This window comes from Macaca thibetana, chromosome 1 (assembly GCF_024542745.1).
Source record: "Macaca thibetana thibetana isolate TM-01 chromosome 1, ASM2454274v1, whole genome shotgun sequence".
In the NCBI taxonomy this organism is placed as follows: domain Eukaryota; kingdom Metazoa; phylum Chordata; class Mammalia; order Primates; family Cercopithecidae; genus Macaca; species Macaca thibetana.
The window spans coordinates 210813973-210826501 of record NC_065578.1 but is presented as its reverse complement, the minus strand read 5'-3'; the positions used below and the strand labels follow the sequence as shown (position 1 = coordinate 210826501).

Here is a 12529-nt window from a genome sequence, read left to right as displayed (position 1 = left end):
TGACAACTATGGTTAATGGTCACGAACACTTGGTAACTGTTAAGAGAATAGATCTTATAATGTTCTCACAGCAAAAAAATAAAAAAAAAAATCAGAGGTGATGGATATATTAATTAGTCTGATGTAATCATTTCACAAAGTACCACAATATCAAAGCATTACACTGTACGCCATAAATATATATAAGGTTTAATTGTCAACTATACATGAAAAAAGAGGACTGTTGATTCAATGAGATATTGTCTGAAAATCTGAAGCCTTATAATTCATTATTTAATATAATTCATCATAATTATCAACAGCCATCATCGTCATCATCATTGTTACCTGTTCTTTCTTCAGGATATCTTGCATTGGCTAAAAGTTACTTTCTTTGCCCATGGTGGTTCCTGAGGTTTTCAGACCGCGAAAATGAAATAAAGATGGCTTAATTTTATTGTCAGATAATTGCTCTTATTATTCCAAAGGAGGTTCAATTTTCGCTTGTATTAAACTGCAGAAAACACACAGTACCATGTGGGAGACATATTAACTATACCAAGGAACAAAATTTTCAGGGGTTTGATAGAAGACGTAGAAATATTCTTTATATTGGCAGAGTATGGTGGCTCATGTCTATAATATTAGCACTTTTTGGGAGGCTGAGGGGGTCAGATCACTTGAGATCAGGAGTTTGAGACCAGCCTGATCAACATGGTGAAACTCCATTTCTACCAAAAATACAAAACTTAGCCAGGCATGGTGGTGCATGCCTGTAATCCCAGCTACCTGGGAGGTTGAAGCAGGAGAATCGCTTGAACCTGGGGAGGCGGAGGTTGCAGTGGGACAAGATGGTGCCATTGCACTCCAGCCTGGGCAAAAGAGAAAAACTCGGTCTCAAAAAAAAAAAAAAAAAAAAAAAAAAAAAAAAAAAGTCCCCATGCTCTTGAGACGGGGTTTCACCATGTTAGCCAGGATGGTCGTGATCTCCTGACCTCGTGATCTGCCCATCTCAGCCCCACAGAGTGCTGGGATTACAGGCATGAGCCACCACACTCGGCCACAACATTTTCTATATTTTTATTTCAAATTTATATTCATTCATGGAATAAAAAGTAATATACCTATACATATGTGTTAGATGATAGATAGATATGTATACATTCAGAATTTGAAAGGGGTCATCTATTCTTTATGGTGCTAAAGAATTTGAAGACTTACATTTCAGTATAAAATGCAGCAATCTGAGAGTGCATGTCATCAAACACGGTAATTTTAACTTGGCATCAAAGATCAATAATTACTACCTCATCAGTAGTTCATCACTCAACATTAGCCTGAAGACGTAAGTATAGCTTGGAACTTCCGGGGTAGTATTTGTGTCTTACTGTTACAAATCCAAAGTCTAGCAAAATCTGAGGAGCAGAGGGAGAAATTGCTGAATAAAGACATACTTAAGTGATCAGAAATTCAAAGGAAACATATTTCTACATTGCTAGGCCATTTTAAGCAGATTGATTTTTATGCAGTTAAATCAGTCAATCTTTTGGAATAAGTTGCAGATTTTAAGAAGAGGGAGATAGATTTACATTTAAAGTCAAGTTGCCAGGGTCTATTATTATCCCAGTTTTGTACAGAGTAAATGTTAGAATATGTATAGAAAAATATCAGAGGCAACCCTGTCGTGGCATCAAACTGTTAACCATAGTTGTCTTTGGGGGCATTGAGTTATGGTGGACTTTTACTTTTGATATATATTTCCATAATGTTCGAATTTTTGTATCACATATATTACTTTTATAAGGAGACAAACAAAAACATTATATTTACTTTTTTCGAGACAAGATCTCGCTCTGTTGCCCAGGCTGGAGTGTGGTGGCACCATCACAGCTCACTGCTGCTTTGAACCCACGGGCTCAAGGGATCCTCCTTGCCTCAGCCTCCCAAGTAGCTGAGACTACAGGCAGGTGCACCACCAAACTCAGCTGATTTTTAATAATTTTTGTAGTGATGTGTTCTTGCTAAGTTGCCCAGGTTGGTCTTGAACTTCTGGCCTCAAACAATCCTCCCACCTCAGCCTTCCAAAGTGAGCCACTGTGCTTATTTACATATTTTATATGTGAATGTGAATACTAAGCATTTATGAAGAAGACTCGGCACTAGATACTTGAAGGCTGTCAAAGACCAACAAAAGAGCATCTTTCAAAGAGTTCACAGTCTGCTATTTGAAACAATGTATGACGCACACACACCTTAAAACCAAGAGTGAATGGAATCAGGGATAAAAGTGAGATTCTGATAGAGTAACAGAAGATGAAGTCATTTCAAGTGGTCCTGGGCAAATTGCTAAAATTTGGACCCCTGATGATGTGGCAGAAAGGGCATCCCACACAACAAGAGAACATGGCAGAGGATGAGGATACCTGCAACAGCAAGTACCAGGGTAAAGTGAAAGGCGACCTTGAGACTTGAGACTGAACTCAAAATGCAAACCCAAGCCGTGAAATAGGGTGAAGCTGATGAGAGACGTTTAGTCTTTATTCAACAGGTAATGGAAAGGGATGTCAAAGAAGGTGTTTGAGGGTGGGAGAAAGATGATCACATTTGGTCTTCAATAAGAGTAATCTGTATAAAATGGATCAAAGGCAATAATATGGTCAATGAGATAATCTGGGAAGCTCAGAGACTAACAAAAGATATAAAGCTGTAACATAAAGCCTTTCTTCTCAGTGTGGTCCAAGCACAGAGGAGCAGTATCTGCATCGCCTGAAGGCTGGTTAGAAATGCAGATTCTCAGGCCCCAACCCAGACCTCACGGATCAGAGTCTGCATTTTATCAAGATCCCTATGTGATCTGAATGCACATTAAAGTTGCAGAAATGATGAATTAAGATATTGACAGCAGGAGGGGAAAGTAGCCAAGAAGGTTGAGATCTTACTTGGTTGAATCATGAGAATTTGGTACCTGGCTAAATGTGGGAGGTGAGGGAAGAGAATAAATCTAGATTACTTGATTTATTCATAGCATTTGAGCTGTAGGATGGTCATGCTATTCATAGAAATAGGAACCCCAGGAGGGGAACAGGATAAGGAAGAAGGAGGTGAAGGCTGTGCTATCCAGCAAGCACATAGAAATCTCCTTACTGAAGCCAAGTGAGGCTTGGAGATGAGCAAATGAGTGTGACCCACATGGAAAGGGTATTGGAAACCATGAAGACAGAGGCAGGTATGAAAGGAGAGGCAGGGGAAGAGTATGGGAGTCAACCAGGGAGAAACTGCTGGAGGGCCCTACACTCTGCAGAAGATGGGGGTGGGGAACAGGAAGGAGAGAAAAGAACCAGAGGAGAGAAGAGAGCTAGGGAGGTATAATTCTCTCAAAATTAAGGGAGTTTAAAGGTGTTGCTAAGAGATTAACCAGGACAGACAAGGAAGGGCTACCCGTTTTATGACTAAGAGGTTACAGATGACTTTTGGAAAAGTCGTTGCTATAAACCTCATGAAGGTGGATGAGAGGAGTCAAAAGATTTAAAGTCAGAGGATAGTGAGATTAGGGTAGTGTGATTGCTGTTCAGTGAGTGTAACTGAAAAGGTTAAGAAAGATCATGAAAATTTAGAAGTGGCACATAGGACCAGGTTGAAATAACTTTAAACTTTTCAACTTTAAAGATTTTCTTATGGAAGAAAGATCAGAAGTGTTCTCATTATAATTCTCATAATTATTAAGAAGGCAAACAAGCACAATGAGAATTAGATTTTTGGCTCAATATAAAGAGGACCTGCGTCTCACTGCTCTGTGAAAATGGAATGACCCTCTGGTGAGTGTTAATTTCTCAAACATACAGACTGCACAGTGTAACACAAGAGAGAGGTCCAAAGCCAAAAGTTGCTCATTAATGACATCTGCAATGGTCTGAATGGTGGTTCCTCCAAAAGATGTGCCCACCTCCTAATCCCCAGGTTCTGTGATTACCTTGTATGACAAAAGATGTGATGAAGTTAAGGCTCTTGAAAGGAGGAGCTTATCCTAGATTTTCTGGGTGGGCCTTCACTGCAATCACACATATCCTTATAAGACAGGCATATACAGGAGGAGACAATGAAAGAGGTGGGGGAGCCAACGTGACCACAGAAGCAGAGATTGGAATGATGTGCTCGCAAGTCAAGGAATGCAGATAGCCACCAGGAGCTGAAGGAAGAAAGGAAGGATTCTCCCCTAGGGTCTTTAGAGGAAGTATAGTCTTGCCAACACCTTGATTTCAGACTTCTGGCTTCCAGAATTGTGAAAGAATAAACTTCTGTTTTAAAACCTAAGAAATTCATGCAACATCTAACATCCCCTTCCAACCCTGATTTGTTTAGCTATACTCACATTGATCATATGCTCCTGAAAAGCAGAGCCCTTGACTTACTGTGTATCCAAAACAGAACATCCATGGTGCCTGGCACATTAGATGATACTGACATGAAAGATGTGATAACAGATGTATATACAACTCCTATGTAAATGAACATAGGTGGATTAGATACAAAGAGATAGATAATTGATAGGTAGATAGATGGAGTGATTGAGTCATTTACTCATTCTACTCGCGCATGTATTTATTATATATTTACTTATATACTCTCATGAAGGTAACTTCTTTGGAGAGAATCAAAATAACTACTACCTGGGTTATCCTTGAGCATCAAATTTTATATTAAAAATGGTAAGTGCCCTAGTATTCAGAGTAGAGGGAAGTGACTTGTAGCTGTTTAGTCTGAACTATTTTCAGTTTCTAAATTCAAATGAATGAGGGGATTTAAAATAATTAATCTCAAGGAAAACAGAATGGTAGTTGCGCTCAAGGAAATCTGGAAGAATTTGGCTGGTCCTTGCGTGATGGGAAGGATCTGGGGCGAGGAGAGAAGAAGGGAGGACTCCATATAAAGAAACATCATGGCCATTCCAGATTCCCATCATCTCTCCCTTCACACAAGCTACTGCATGTGGCATGTGTTATTGGGCATGTGAGAAAGCACAGGAAACATGGCAGGAGGATCATCACGTCTATTTCAAGCATGAGAACTTCTTTTCAATGTAAATCATTTGAGAGACCTCCCACAACAGAAGTTGTGCTTTTAGACTATTTTGCACTAAGAAAATTGAAAAATCACAAAAAAGACGGTGTTCAATAACATTTTTCAAGTGACTATGCATATATATTTAAATATAATCATCAAAAATATTGTCAATATGAAGCCAAAAACCCAGTAATATTTAATATTTATATGGATTCTTCTTTCTTTCTTTCTTTGCTATGTTGAAGAGATGGAGTCTTGCTATGTTGTCCAGGCTGCAGTACAGTGGATATTCACAGGTTCAATCATAGTGTATTATAACCTTGAACTCCTGGCCTCGAGTGATCTTCCTGCCTCAGCCTCCTGAGTACCTGGGACTACAGGTGTATGCCACCATGCTCAGCCAAAATTTATGTGGATTCTGAGTCTATAAAATACCACTGGATTAGGGTTCAATGGAAGTGAGAGCTAACTCAATGGAATGCCAAATGGCTGTGGGCAAGAATTGGCCTGTATATATTAATAGTTAGCAGTAACCAGGTTTCTCTCCAGTCTGGATCCCATGGGCAATTCTAGTGGGAGAAATATACTCCAAAGTGACAAGTCTTACAAAATGTAGACAAAGGCTGTTAGCAGCTCCTTTTTCCTACAGTTTAGTGACAGAATATTTTTATATGTATCTACGTCTATAGCCATAGCTACCTGTGATAAATTAGAAGGCTTCATTAGAAACCAAACACTGCATGTTCTCACTCATAGGTGGGAATGGAACATTGAAAACACTTGGACACAGGAAGGGGAACATCACATACTGGGGCCTGTTGTGGGGTGGGGGGAAGGGGGCGGGATAGCATTAGGAGATATACCTAATGTAAATGACGAGTTAATGGGTGCAGCACGCCAACATGGCACATCTATACATATGTAACAAACCTGCACGTTGGGCACATGTACCCTAGCACTTAAAGTATAATAATAAATATATATAAGAACATCAAAACACTTCGCAGCCATAAATGCAGGGAAGTACACACTTGGTAACCCTCTCTCTGGGGACTCTCTCCAAAACAGGCTGAAAGTATTTTACCTTGGTTTAGACTCACCTGAATTCTATCTGAACAGCAGTAGTTGGCGGATATCCCGCCTGAACCAGGATGTCTATATTAGTACCACTTCCTGTGCTAGAGGTGACAGAAGGTAGACGATGTCTTGGCTCAGCTGACATGCCAAATTTCAAGGGAACAGTGGGGACAGGAAGCGGGCTAGGGCTGGGCTAGAACAAATGACCTAATGAAGGATTAATTCTGCAGTGGATAGTCAGCCACTCAAATTACATTGCTTGGGAGAGGTGTGGAGAACTGAGATTTGATCTTGCCAACAATGACAGACAAGGAGAATTTATTTGTCAAGTGGAACCGGGCAGTACAAGTCTCAGACGGAAATGATGTGCTATCGGAGAGGAGCTGTGCCTTAGGTCCAAGGGTTTGTCACATTGAGATTGAATCAGAGACAGAACAGAAAGAAAGGGGTCTTGCTCCTGGAGAGAAGTTCTTGGCAAGGCGAGGCTGACTGTCAAGGTCATAGTTAAAATTTTCCCAGGTCAGACATTAAATCCAGTACTGAAAGTGAAAATTGAAAACTCCATAAAATCCTAGTCCTATGAAATGGTAAAAATGACAGGAGTTAGAGAAACTGAGGTGAGGGGGCATGGGAATTGCTAGAGCTCACTAGGGTTAGGACAGACTCTGCACTGGTTGTAGAATCAGAAGGGCGAGGCTCCCGAGTCCCATGCAGAGCAGGCTTGGAAAGGGAAGGTCTCAAAGCCCACAATGCATCTGCCAGCTACTGCTTGTCAAATTGTTTTTTGTTTTTTGTTTTTAATTGTTGGCCACCATCGTTTTTCTCAAAGCGTTCATATTCCGGTTGGTTTCAGGATGAACTGGCACAATTGGTGAGAAGCTGGCAGGGGCTCAGAATATTCCTTCTGTTGACTTCCTGTCATCACTACTGAACCCTGGGTCTGTGTCAATGTGACAAGCTGCAGCTGCAGCCTCAGCAGAGGAAGCTAAGAAGGTACATGTTGGCCAGAGTCCTTGGCCTTCAGGAGGGGATGAGCGGGAAGTTCCAACAGGTGGGAGAATGCAGATCGCCAGCCTAAAGCAGAGAGCCTGCCAGAGGCTAGGAGAATCTGCAAGCTGCCAAAACTTCTGGATAGAAAACAACACATAAGCTAAAAACTGAGCCAGAGGGCCACTACATACTGGCACTCAGTGCTGTCCATCATGGGGTACTGAGGGGACTCTGGGTTCCAATCAAGCACTGCATTTCAGAGTTTGTTCAGAAAGCACATCCACACGCATTGGATCCTCAAAACCAATCCATGGTATGGACAGGGCAACTACTATGGTCTCCAAGTGTACAGTGGGGAATGAAATGCTTGAGGCCACACAGTTATCATATAAGCCACGCTATGGCTTAATGTTTTCAATTGCTTCACCAAACCAAAATTACTATTATGATGATGATTATTTAGAGACAGAGTCTCAGTCTGTCATACAGGCTGGAGAGCAGTGGCATGATCCTAACTCACTGCATACTCGAACTTCTGCATTCAAGCTATCTTCCCACTGCATCCTCCTTAGTAGCTAGGAATACAGGTGCACACCACCATGCCTGGCTAAGTTTTTACTTTTTTTGTAGAGATAGGGTCTGGCTATGTTGCCCAAGCTGATCTTGAATTCCTTGCCTCATGTAATCCTCCTGCCTTGGCCTCCCAAAGTACTGCCATTACTGGCACGAGCCACTGTGCCCAGACCAAAATTATTTTTATTTCTTGAGTTGAAGACAACACTAATGGAGATCTATACTCTCTGGGGCATGCAACTGCTAAGGGAAGGCAGCAGGCTAACAGAGCTCTCCAGGTGCTAGGTTCACTAATGTAAAGGGAAGCCTTTCATGAGGCAGAGAATTGCTTGAACCCGGGAGGCAGAGGTTGCAGTGAGCCAAGATCACACCACTGCACTCCAGCCTGGGCAACAGAGTGAGACTCTGTCTCAAAAAAAAAAAAAAAAAAAAAAGAAAAAGAAAAAGAAGTGGGGGAGGTCTTTCATATCTGCACATCCTCTCCGTGGAGGGCGGGCAGAGGCAGCAATGTAGTGATGAGTGATCTGAAGAAAGAGTCTGCTTAGTATTTGATCTGAACAAAGGTATCTTCCCTAATGGAGAAGATAGGGCCTTTCAGATCCCAGAAACTAACTTCCAATTTGACTGATTTTGCCTCCTGTCATATACATCAGATTATCTCTTCATAAAATCAAAACTTTCCATTGATGTTGAAATTTTATTCCAAAGTTCTGAAAGGCTAGTAATTTTTCAGAACAGGGCTTCTGCTGGACTTGCTGAACTTTATAGATGAAAATACATTGCATCTAGGAAAACACTATATTCAACAATTAAGCATCAAGGCACATTTTATTACGCCGATTAACTTTCAAAAGTAAACATGGTAGAGGGATTTGATTAAAATTTTATTAGGCTCATAGATACCTTTAACAACAGTCTTATGTAAGGAGGATACATTTTAAATTCACAAACATAAAAGACGACATCTCTAGTTACTCACTGATCCTCCGAGATCACAGTGAGAATAATGCTATTAGTCATCATATGATATAAAATCAGGTTCCATAAGTGAAGGACAGACACATGTCTCTGCATACTGATCAGGGTCTCCATCTTCATATGATTCACGGTTCATTCATCTCTTATCTAAAGTGCCACTACACCACAGCTGTCCCCAGTATAAACTTCCCGGCACTGCAAACAAGACCCAATTTCTTAATAGTCACACTGGAATCGTCCAGGCCATTTAGCAGTAAGCAACTGAGCCTGCCAATGTTAACAAAGTTATTAGGCAAGAACAATATGTTGGCTGGGAAAATGACAGAGATTTTAACTAAAAATCTGAAAAAAAATATTATTTTATAGTTTACAAATACATGAGGCAACTGTGCTTCTAACCATATTGTTTAACTTTCTGTCTATTCAATTTACAAGTGTGAATCTAAGAAATTCTATTTCTGCCAATTTCACATTTTTTTCTATACTCACTTTCAACAGGTTGCCTGCAATTATAGGCTAAAATATCATTAAAAGAACTTCATATTTTAAATACTCTAATTTAAAATAACACATTTTCTTTGTTAAGAAAATAAATCGTTTGTCTTTATAAGGAAAAAATGAGAAGGTACACTCTAAAGAACTTTTACACATTCCTAAGTAATCTTCAAAAGTAAATAATACTTTGAAGTGACATTTTACTTCCCCCTACCCCAGAATAAAAATAGGGTACTGAATATTCATCATAGATTTCTCTAAATTTTAAAGCAAAGTTTCCTAAATAAGCTTAAATGTAGGTTTAATACAGAACTACTCATTATAACACTTGTTCTTTCTTTAAAACTTGACCAATTCCACACCTGCTCCTTTTCCCAAATTACACTTTTCTCTTACAATAATTTTCCACACAGAAAATTTACAAAGATTTTTCAAAGTCTACTTTTTATCTCATTTTCTTTTTCAACTATCGAGTTCATTTGAATAATGACCCAACGCTATTTAAAAAACAATATTTCGACACTGCTATTTTCATGCTACATTCAATCTCATAATACCCCCCAACCTAGAGAAACATTGTAAATCAGACCGGCAATGTCATCATTTTTAAATTAGTATTAAAGCGAACATTATATTTCCATATGGAAACCACTAGAAAAACAATGTGCTTTCTAGCCCAACAATAGCTAATTATGTATTAAGCTAATTGAGACAAACTATGTAAACAAAATCTAAAAATAGGCTATTCGGCAGTCGAAGCTATGATGTAAACCACATTTCTGTGGCATGTTGGAATGCACACTGAAGAAGCAGGCATGTTCCTTGCACATGTAAACTTCGGAATATCAGCTCTTATAGCAAGAGGGTGCACCCAACACCTCATTTATCCCACAGTATTTGGAACAGAAATACCTTAGTCTTTTATTAGCGTGGCACCACTACAATACTGCCTGTATGCAGGTATCTGCTCTAGGCCTAGCTTTCCCCTTTCTGAACTACAGGTTCTTATACATAGTCCCTCTTAAGTAAATATACAGGCATTGTTTTAAACACAGGAAATAATGATGAATGGTTCATGCAATATAACGATCTCACAATATGAAATTATCTGGACTATATAATCACTGCACCCAGTTAAAAATTATTTTTCAAATAGTAACCTACAAAGGTCAAAATGGGGGGAGGGGACAGGTTATCTGTCTTGGAACTCAGAGAGCAAGAGAGAAAGGAAAAGTCTGTGCAAAGCATATTGTGAAATAACCAGTGTTCTTAACTACACATCGCTTTGATAAATACATTTCTGTCCTAAAGAGGGCCGTCCTTTCACATTGCAAACACGGACACGGGCAGGGATCGAAGGGACATATCCTTGCAGCCTTTGGACAGGTTCCAGTAACACTTGCAGACAAATGAAGGTTTGCATTCTTGAAATCTGTCCATATGGATACAGTTCCCGAATCTCTGCTGGCTCTACCACTTCCAAATGCGTGCAAGGAGAGTTGGACACACGCACAAGCATGCAGAACAGGATCTCCATTCCAACACGCACACCGCGAAGTAGACAAGTGAATTCTGCTACTGGAGTCAACTGTCCGCCCGCCCCCGCTGTTTAAAAACACGCAGAAATTAACCTCGCTATTAGGAGGCAATGCTGAGAAAGTGTTCCAAAGAGGAGAAACGGTGCAGCCCAGCGGCCGCTGCCTTGCCAGTGTGGACTCTCCCTGGGTCAGTCAAGATGCGCACTAGGCTAGGCGCCTTCGCCCAAGTGTTACTCGAAGTGCCAAATCTGCTTTTCGCCCCCTGAAACGGAATCCGAACTTGCGGCCCCGCTGCGAGGCTGGCGAGTGCCGGCTTTAGCCTTCTTAGAAAGAAATGACAGGAAACCAAATGGGGAGATGGGAGACAAACGCTCAACACACGAGTGTGCTCACAAACACCCCGAGCCCCGTAGCTCCTCACGCTCGGGCACTTTGGAACCTCAGATCCGGCCCTGGGGAAGAGAGAACCGAAGCGAGGGAGAGCGGGGTGGGGCGTCCCCGGCTCTCTCCGGGCCACCTCTCGCATGATTCCCGTCCCTTTCGGGGCACTTGGGTGCCACCGGGCATTCCCCACCCTCAGTCCCAGAACTCCAACTCCGCACCAGATCGCGCCGTCAGAATTCAAGTGCCCCCATCGTCCCCAAATCAACAGCCTCTCTCGTCCCTCCCCAGTTCCATCTTTGAACTCCAAACACAAGACGTCTCCTACCCGCGCCGAAAACTTTTTCCTCTTTTCACAACGAGATAAGGCAAGAAACCAGGTCAGCCGCTACCGCCACCCGCTCTGCCCCGCGCCTGGGTGGCGGGCGCCGTCCCTACCTGGCAGCTGCGCTCCAGGTGGCTGTCCCACGCCGGTCTCCGCGCCTGCCCGGTGCGCGGGTGGCGTCCGCTCCACCGTCCCTTCGTCTCCTCCAGCTCAGCGTTCAGGTAGCGACTGTCCTTAGGATCGCGCGCCCCTGCCAGGAGCTGCCCTTCGGTTCATTGCCGGTCTTCCCAGAAGCGCTGCGGCCGCCCCGGCGGACTGACGAGGAGCCTGGGGATCCGCGATGGCACCGATGGCTCCGCGGTGTGCGCTCCGGGGTCTGAGAGCGCTCCGCCCGCGGGCAGCTGTGGCCGCGCGTCACATGCCGCCTCGGGGCAGCGGCCGCGGCACCTGCCCAAGCGGCAGCGCTCCCGGCTCGGCAGTGCCGCCCCCGCGCCCTGGGCTCCCCTGCACGCTCCGGCCCTTTCTGTTCACGCCCTTTTCCCTCTGTCTCCCGCCTCACTTTTTCTCTTTTCTCCGTCTCCCTCTTTATCGTGTATTCCCTTTCTCCAAAAGCAGATAGAAGGGGCTCCCAGGGGGAGGAGGGTCTTTTCCTTCCCACGAACTCTTCCTCTGCCTGGTGGTGGCGGTCGTGGCTACTGCTGGCCGCTCCTCCTCTCCTTCCTCCTCGCGTTCCTCCTGCTCCTCCTCCTCCCCGGACTGCGAGAGCTGCTGTAATGCACAGGCTGCCTGCTTGAGACCCAAACCTGCCCGGCTTCTGAGCATGCTCAGTCGCCCTGCTGGCGCCTAGTTCCACTGCCGCGTGCCCGCTGGGCTCCGCGTTCTCCGCCTGGCAGGGGGCGAGGAGATCCCAGGGTACTCCTGGGGTGGGTGGACTGAAAGCGGGACACCAAGCAGGAGAGAGGAGGGCCTCACCCACCCAGCATGGCCTCACCTGTTCCCCAATTGTGCCTCCCGCGGCGCTTCAAGGATAGATTTTGCCGGTCAGTTAGTGGTGGTGTGTTCGCTTTTAAATTGGTTTCCCTGGACTGCTTAGAAGGACTGGAAGGAATTCGATTCCTTGGGCACAACTTAT

The 12529-nt window shown here is 43.3% G+C and overlaps 1 protein-coding gene across 2 annotated transcripts in view; it reads right to left on the bottom strand.

The window, feature by feature from the left end:
* CHRM3 (cholinergic receptor muscarinic 3) overlaps positions 1-11763 on the bottom strand; it is a 515790-nt gene extending 504027 nt beyond the window's left edge. For both annotated transcript variants that reach the window (XM_050770803.1, XM_050770814.1), the window contains exon 1: positions 11511-11763. The gene's annotated coding sequence lies outside the window, so the exon portion shown is untranslated. The remainder of the gene's footprint in view (positions 1-11510) is intronic.
* Between the last annotated feature and the right edge of the window lie 766 nt (positions 11764-12529).